The sequence below is a fragment of the Gossypium arboreum genome, chromosome 2, assembly GCF_025698485.1.
Source record: "Gossypium arboreum isolate Shixiya-1 chromosome 2, ASM2569848v2, whole genome shotgun sequence".
In the NCBI taxonomy this organism is placed as follows: domain Eukaryota; kingdom Viridiplantae; phylum Streptophyta; class Magnoliopsida; order Malvales; family Malvaceae; genus Gossypium; species Gossypium arboreum.
The window spans coordinates 85888175-85896660 of NC_069071.1; the positions used below are offsets into that span (position 1 = coordinate 85888175).

At 35.8% G+C, this 8486-nt stretch overlaps 1 long non-coding RNA gene across 1 annotated transcript; it reads left to right on the top strand.

The window, feature by feature from the left end:
• Positions 1–5174: 5174 nt before the first annotated feature.
• Positions 5175–6273, top strand: LOC128285483 (uncharacterized). The gene is made up of 2 exons (XR_008275940.1): positions 5175–5318; positions 6233–6273. It is a non-coding gene; the product is annotated as an uncharacterized LOC128285483 (long non-coding RNA).
• Positions 6274–8486: the final 2213 nt, after the last annotated feature.

The following is an 8486-nucleotide window of genomic DNA, read 5'->3' on the forward strand; positions in this document are numbered from 1 at the left end:
ATTTCTAGCTTTGAAGTGCCACATGCTTGTGTAGGTGGGCCGTGTGGACTCACACGCCCGTGTGGCTTGGGGCACGCCCATGCCCTTAGCCCGTGGGTAACACTGACTTTTAAACACGGCCATGGCACATGCCCATGCTGCTTGTCCTTGTTTAATACTGACTTTGGGACACGGCTATGGGACACGCCCGTGTAACCCACCCGTGTCCTATACTAACTCAAAATTTTTAAATGCAGGGTACACACGGCCATAGCACACACCTATGGGAAGGAACCATGTGTTACACACGGCCTAGACACATGCCCGTGTGTCCAACCATGTGGACCTTAATAGGCTATTTTCCAAGCCTTAAGTCACCCCTTTTTACTCCTTATACCATTATAAACATCCACGTTCATGGCATTAACAACTTATTACCATATCACACATTTATTCCATGGCCATGACCACCTCGAATGGTCCTAAGCCATTCACCATGTACATATGCCATATACTTCTTTTACATAGTGAACAAGCATAATCACATGCCCACATCACAAGACATTTACATATATCATGGATGAATAGGCTTACAAGCCAAAATCATTATAAGCCACATCTCATGGCTACATACAACAAATCATTATAAGCCAATACATTTGGCTAATCACAACAACATCGATCATAAAAAAAACTAAGTCCCTATACATGCCACTCACTTGAACTCGTCTAACATATACATGTCAATACTCCAAGGGTAAAGGCTCGATAGTGTAATGCTGCCTCCGACGATCTCCAACCCCAAGCTGACCTGTCAAAACTAAAAAGATGGAAAGGGGGAGTAAGCTTTACGCTTAGTAAGTCCATATGAAAATAATAAGCATTATAATAACATGTTTCCTTAGGTAAAACAACTATAATTATGCTTTTATTCATATTCTGGTCAAGCTATCTACTCGAGTTATAGTTGATAAATTATTTATAACTCACTACAGAATTCCAAATTAATATCTGTTAATTTTCCCAGAAACTAGACTCATATATCTTCTTATCAATAAATTTTTAGAATTTTTGGTCTAGCCAATAAGTACAGTTTATTATTCAAAGGCTCCCCTATTTTGCTGTTTGACAGCTTTGACCTTTCTTCACTAAAATTTATTTATCTCCTAGTACAAGACTCAGATAATGTTTCTGTCTCTTTCTCCTAAAATTAGACTCATTAAAGATTTCATTCATATGAATTGTAACTCATAATTTTTCTTGTAAAATGTATAGTGATTTTCCAAAATTGAGACAGGGGAGTCTAGAATCACTCCAACTCTATCTCACAAGAATTAAAATATCTCATGATACAAAATTATTTTGCTTACACCATTTCCTTTATGTGAAACTAGACTTATTAAGCTTTAATTCCATATTTTATTTAGTCTTTAATTCAATTTCCACGATTTTTAGTGGATTTTCAAAGTCAAACCAATGTTGCTATACCAAATCTATCTTAGTGCAACAAGATAATAACCATCACAATTTGTCATAGAAATTATTCTCATAAATATCATTCATTCATTTGCACCATCTTCATAAGTCTATTTCATTTCACATGTCAAGCACGTGTTCATGGGTTTCGAGTACTTACCTGTGCTATCATTTAGCACCGCACTCATCCAAACATGACAACTCACATGCATCATAATATTATCATATAACATACATTATGTATCATGGCAAGAGCCTTTTATTTCATTTCTCATATTAATCTCATTGAATTTTTCAGAATCTCGATGGATATCCCATTCACCGTCAATTCATACAAGTGATCATTTCATATGCGCACTCCTGCGAACCTCACATCTTACGACAGGATTACCAGTCTAGGCTAAATCCCCCGTAATATAAACTCATTGAGTGATGTCGGGATTACCAGTCCAGGCTAAATCCCTTGTAATGACAAGCACTCTCAATGAGCTTGGATCTGAATTACCAGTCTAGGCTAAATTCAGACCTTAATCGGATTACCTGTCTGGACTAAATCCGTTTACACATATTCTTCGAGAGGCTCGATCACTTAAGGAACACCCGTCCGGGCTAGATCCTTTCTATATTTGAGGTCAATGGATTACCCATCTGGGTTAAATCCTTTTCTGCAACACATGCAGGATCTCAAGTCATGTAAGTCATGGTTTATCCATCGAATTTCCCTTTTTATTCAATCGAGATTTTTCTCTTTTCATCAAGTATCTCATTATGCATAGCTGCTCATGCCATGTACATCTAATTCAACACATTTCCATGTTTATTTAGACATTAGTCCATAAGATAAACATGGTATTACATATAATTATAATTTGGCATTTGTTACAATATATAATCTTCATATAAACTAAATAAATATCCATCACCCAATGTTAACACGTCCATTTAAGTTCAAGTATGAACAATAATAATATCATTGCATTATCATTGGCATATGAACTTACCTCAGTTTCGAGTACGACTATTTATTTCGAGTTTGTGCTTAACCTTGTTCAACCTCGTTCTAAGCCCGAATCTTATTTTCCTTGATCTATAATATCACATTTAGCCTACTAATTAGTCACATTATTCATAGGGGTCCAAAAAATCATATTTTTACAAATTTGCATTTTGACCCCTAAACTTTTGCATATTTGCACCTTTTCCCCAATGCTCGGAAATTAAACTTCATCCTATTTTCTTATGTTTTATGACATGATGATCATTTTTCATAACTGTAACAGCCCCAAATTTATACTAAATCACTCATTTATGACCAATTTTACAACTTTTACAAAACGGTCCTTTCGGACGTTTTCATCGAAAACCGCTTAGTAAAAGTTGTTTATTAAACACCCAACACTCATTTTCTACCATTAGACATCAAAATGCATGCATATTACTCATGGGTAAATTTTTAAACATAAACCCTAGTTCAAAATAATGGTAGAAATAGCTAGAACATGTTACTGTGATTTCAAAAATGTAAAGAACTTTAAAAATAGGGCTCGGGATCACATACAAATGAGCTTGGAAGCTTGAACCAAACCCTAACCATGGCTTCCATGGGGGTTTCGGCTGGTACATGGAGAAGATGACCAAATTTTGGCTATTTTGGCTTTTTTAATTCATTTAATTATTAGTTTACCAAAATGCCCTAACTTAAAAATATTTTATTACACCCATTTCATGTCTATTTTTGTCCAGCAATTAACCAATGGTCTAATTACCATTTAAGGACCTCCCATTTAAAATTTCATAACAATTGGACACCTCTAACATGTAGAACTCAAATTTTGCACTTTTACAATTTAGTCCTTTTGACCAAATTGAGTGCCTAAATGTCGAAATTTTCGAACGAAATTTTCACGAAATCATTCCTTGAAACTGTAGACCATAAAAATATAAAAATAAATTTTATTACGTCAAATTTTTGGTCCTGAAACCACTGTTCCGACTAGGCCCTAATTCGGGATGTTACATAAATTGTAAATTATGGGTTATTTTTAATATTTTGTATATTCACTGGCTTGAATGCTATATTTACCATATTTTACTATTTATTGGAGTTATGACTCACACTATGCTTATTAGCTTAATATTTAATTTTCTGATTTAAATTCAAATAATCCTCAAGGTGAGGATTTGGATGGCTATCGGAGGAGCTACTCCGATGTTTTTGCTATTAAAGTATTTTAAAACTTATTACTATTATTTGTTTTGGGACTATATTAATTTTTATTTGGACTGTGGCATGAGATTTTATTTTGGGATTATTTTATTGCATGATTTTAGAGTTTTTAAAACTGCTTAAATTGATATTTATAATGTTTATGCATAAACTCTGTTTTTAAATAAAATCTGTCAACAAACACTTTTCCACTGCAATGCTAAAAAACGAGTTTTTAATAGAATCCAAATTAGTTTTGAATAATGATTAAAATTTTAGAAATGAAATGCTAAATCTATCGATTTTTCTAAAATTATCATGATTTTGGGAAATTAAGATAAACATTTGATTTCACTAGTTTTGAATGGAAAAGCCAATGGTTTTATAATACATTTGAAATGACGAAAGTTTAATTTAGGCCATTTTTGAGGTTAATGTAGCCTTCAAAATTCAACCATGACATATAGGCCGAGTTAGGGAGGTTACAAGACTACCCCTGTAAGAATTTTTACCCCGTCAAGCAGCGGTGTCGTGTCATCTAGGCTTTATTGTCGTAATACCCTGACAGTGGCACAAGTATGGCTTTAAGGGTTCTCGATGTCGTGACATCTCTGTTGGTACCTATGATTTCTCCACTTCAACAACCTTCAGTGATATTACGACTTGGAAGCTCAATGTCGTGACACCATACCCTCATTGTCGCGACTCTGTCGACAGTCCACTCTAAGTTTATATCTCATTGAAGTTTTGCACCCTCGAGGAAAAAGGACTCAGTGTCGCGACTTCCATGACATCAATGTCGCAACACCCACGTTGAATATTTTTTTCCTCAAGGTTGAGCCTTTTTCGTCTCCCGGCACTAAATGTTATGTCTCACGAAAATTATAGGTATTAAATTAGAAAAACTTTTGGTTTGAGCAGGTCCTATGTTAATTAGTGAATCTGATGGATTGTTTGGGAAATAGTTAGATTTCAATTGTTAGCCTCGTTCTTTTAGAACAGAGTACCTTTTTTAGTGGAAAACATTATGATGGGGTGTAACGCCCCAATTTTCGGGAATTCTGTGAATGTTGGCATAGGTTTAATTATGTTAGTAGGCCTCTAGAAAGCCCAAACTTAAGATAGAACACAATTTTAGTTAGTTTTTGTTCCATAAGAAAAAGGGGGTGAAATTATGAAATAGGACCTATGTGAAAATGTTTGAAAATGCTATAGGCTAAATTGAAGTGGCCAAATAAATAGGAGTGCAAAATAGGAGGATTTGCATGACAAACCTCCCATTTTACATGAAGTGGCCAGCCATCATGTTGTTGTAGACAAAATGTACACTTGATATCCATAATTTATGGTACAAATTGATACAAATTGATAATAGGTTAGGTAAATGTTCAATGATAATAGGTTAGGTAAATGTTCCATGATAATGGGTTAGGTAAATGTTTCATGATAATGGGTTAGGTAAATGTTTCATGATAAGAATTTCATGTCTTTTGTATTAAAGAATTAAATGGATGAAATATGAAGTTTTATTAAAAGAAAAAGGGGTGAAAAGAACAAAGTTTTGTCTATCTTTGTTCATCATAGCTGAAAGTTAGAGAAGAGAAAGGAGAGGAGAAAGCTCTTGAGTATTTGGTCATTAGGAGGAGGAAAATTGAAGGTAAGTTCTTGGTACCTTGCTTCTATTTTGAGGTTCATGAGTTCTTCTTGATTCTACCTTAACTCTTGACGATATTTTGATTTTTAGTTGTGTTGTGAGCATTTAGTCATGAATTAAAATGAAGGAAATGGTTGTTGTTTCATGTTCTTTTGATGAAAAATGGAAGATAGGTGAAGTTGAGCCAAACAAATGAGCATGCATGTGCCTTAGATGTTAAAGGAAAAATCAGCTAACATGTTGTGCTTTAAAATGATGAAATGGAGATTATACTTAAGTAAAATCATAGATATGTGATGATTGATTGGTGATATACATGTTTAAATAACATGCATGCAAGGTTTGTGTGAAAGAGTGATTTGGTAATAAATCTGCTTGGGACAGCAGCAGTAATGTGACTTTGGAAAATCACCATAAATTGTGGGAGATGAATTAAAAGCTGAATAAATTATGTAATTAAAGCTTATTGAGTCTAGTTTCTAATGAAAAAAACAAGAACATATTTTGAATTCTGTACAATGAGAAATTTGATTCGTAATGAAGAGTGGTCAGATTAGTCAAACAGTGAAACATGGGAAACTTTAAGAAAAATGTGGTATTGATTGGCCATACCAAAAATTCTGAAAATTTTATGGATAAAAGATATATGAGTCTATTTTCAGGGAAAATTAACGGCACTTGATTTGGAGTTTCGTAGCTCCAGTTATAAATAATTTAGTGACTATTGCTCAGGAAGACAGCTTGCAGTGAAATTATGATTATGTGGTAAACATTGACAAAAATTTGTTAATGAGTTGCTTATTGATTTCTTATAAGCTTACTATGATCTGTAGGTGTGGTTGGCCGAATATTGTAAGGGGTTAATACGTAGTTTGTATTTGAATAGTGAGATTAACGTGTTAGTAATCCAATTGTAGGCGGTTCGTGTGTAGATCTCGTCAGCATATCGTCGCAAACAGGTGTGTAACTGACACCCTCTCATAGACTAGATTGGCAAAAGCCGAAAAGCCGAAATGCCGAAAAGTCAGTATTTTGGGAATTTGCAAGTGTGCGAATGCTCGTAAGGTAGTTGGGTTTGTATATTTGGTAATCTAAAGTAATAAACTGCAGTACGCGCGATTTCGTACATTTTGATAATTTGGGCTTAATGGGCCAAAGATCGGGTTCATGGGCCAACTGCCCAATTCGATAAGTAGGTGCGGTAAGTGTTCGATAGTACGTAAATAGTTAGGATATGCATGAAAACCCTAAAAGTAGCTAAATTGCTATAATACCCTATGTATGGAAAATTATTGTTATACCCTTAGGTGCAAAATTACCGTTATACCCTAGGGTTAATTTTGGTGAAAAGCATGACGATCGATTACGTATGATGTATGCCATGATTATGTATCATTGCATGGGGACATGGGTTATATTATGGAGGAAGCGTTTCGGTGGCTATGCCACAAATATTCGATCGGTGGCTCGCCACATATATCTGATACGGTGGCTCGCCACGATTATCTCAGATCCGTGACTCTGTCACATTATTCGCTCGCGCCATGCTGCAAATTCTGTGGTGTGTAGCGATTGGGTGGGTCGAGTTGTCTCCCCACACGGTTTAAAGTTGGTACGGGGGTGTATACGGTTGGATATGATTGGGTTTTTGCATAAACGTGTAATATCTGTTCTGTTCTGTTATGGGCCTATGGGCTTTATTTTGAATTCTGTTCTGGGCTAAGGCCAACTTATTCTATTTCTGTGGTTTAAGCTGATATAGGCTATGGTTGGGTTAATTTACACACCGAGTTTCCCCAAACTCACCCTTTTATTTTCATCCACGCAGTAATCCCCAACCATAGTGGGCTTGGAGTCGTGAGGGAATTTGAGTGGCCATTGCTCGAAAGTTTGATTTTCTTCCGTGAACTGGACATCCTTTTATTTACGTTTGAAGTTTTTGGTTTTTAAATGTAATATGGCCGCTTATTTATTTTTGATGGTTTTTTTTATATGTATTACTAAGATAGTTAATACTTATTTTAACTGTTGAAATTGGATAGCTTTAGGGCGCATTTTCAAAAACAACAGTTGATTTGAAAATAACACGACAACAAGCAAAGCTTCCGCAATGAAAGTATTTTCCAAAATTAATCACTTTTCCTAAGAATGACTTAATCAAATCAGTTTCCTAGAAATATCCATGACGTTAAAGTGTGGCAATGGCGGTATGCATGTCTAGGATTAGATCCGAAGGAGCTTGGTACTTAGCGATCCGATGGACTCACCACCTCTTTTCGGTTTCCTACCGGTGCATGACTTCCATTCACTTTAACCTTTAATGAATTAATCTTTTGAACATCAAGTACAATTTTCTGGACTTAGAATGGAAATATTTTTTTTACGTTTTTGATGTGGCATGCCGGATCCGGCCATAACTTCTGGGCCGGGTTTAAGGTGCTACATTTAGTGGTATCAGAGCCTAGGTTGCAACAACTCGGCTGTGGAATGGGTTTACAAAAACAAAAATTTTCAAAAACGAAAATTTTATAAAGATTGCGAAAAACTCGGTTTTCAAAATTTAGATCTTTTGAAGGTGGCACCCGAATCTCTGACTCAAGTCTGTAAGTATTCTAAATTTTTCTGAATATTTTCCTGAATTATCTGTCTGTACTGAAACCTTACTAGGACACTCTAGATAGGATGGTACTGAAACCATAGGAAAATCTGATAAGAGATTGAAACTGTAGCTAGACTTCGATTCTGTGAAAACAAACTTTGAATTACTGTTTGATTCATAAAACATCTGTAATAATCACTGGAATACTAAGTTAATGCATAAAATTCGTAAACAGATAATACGATATGAGTACAAGAGCTACTCGTGGAAGAGGCCGTGGACGTGGCCGAGGAAGGGCTCGAGTGGTATCTTCGTCTTTGGGACATATGCCGACGGCAGATGCACCGGTACCATTGACAACGGAAGTGGAGTCTCATGATTGTGGTACTGGGGATGACGCTCTGTCGCAGGCAATGCTTCGTGTTCTGGAAAGGGTTGCCTGGACAAGTTCGGGCAACGAAATTCGAGGATCAATTTCTGAACGACTCCGGGCCAACGGAGCGGAGATCTTTAGGGGTGTGTCTAGTATCGCCTCGAATGTGGCAGAATATTGGTTAGAGGCCACAGAACGA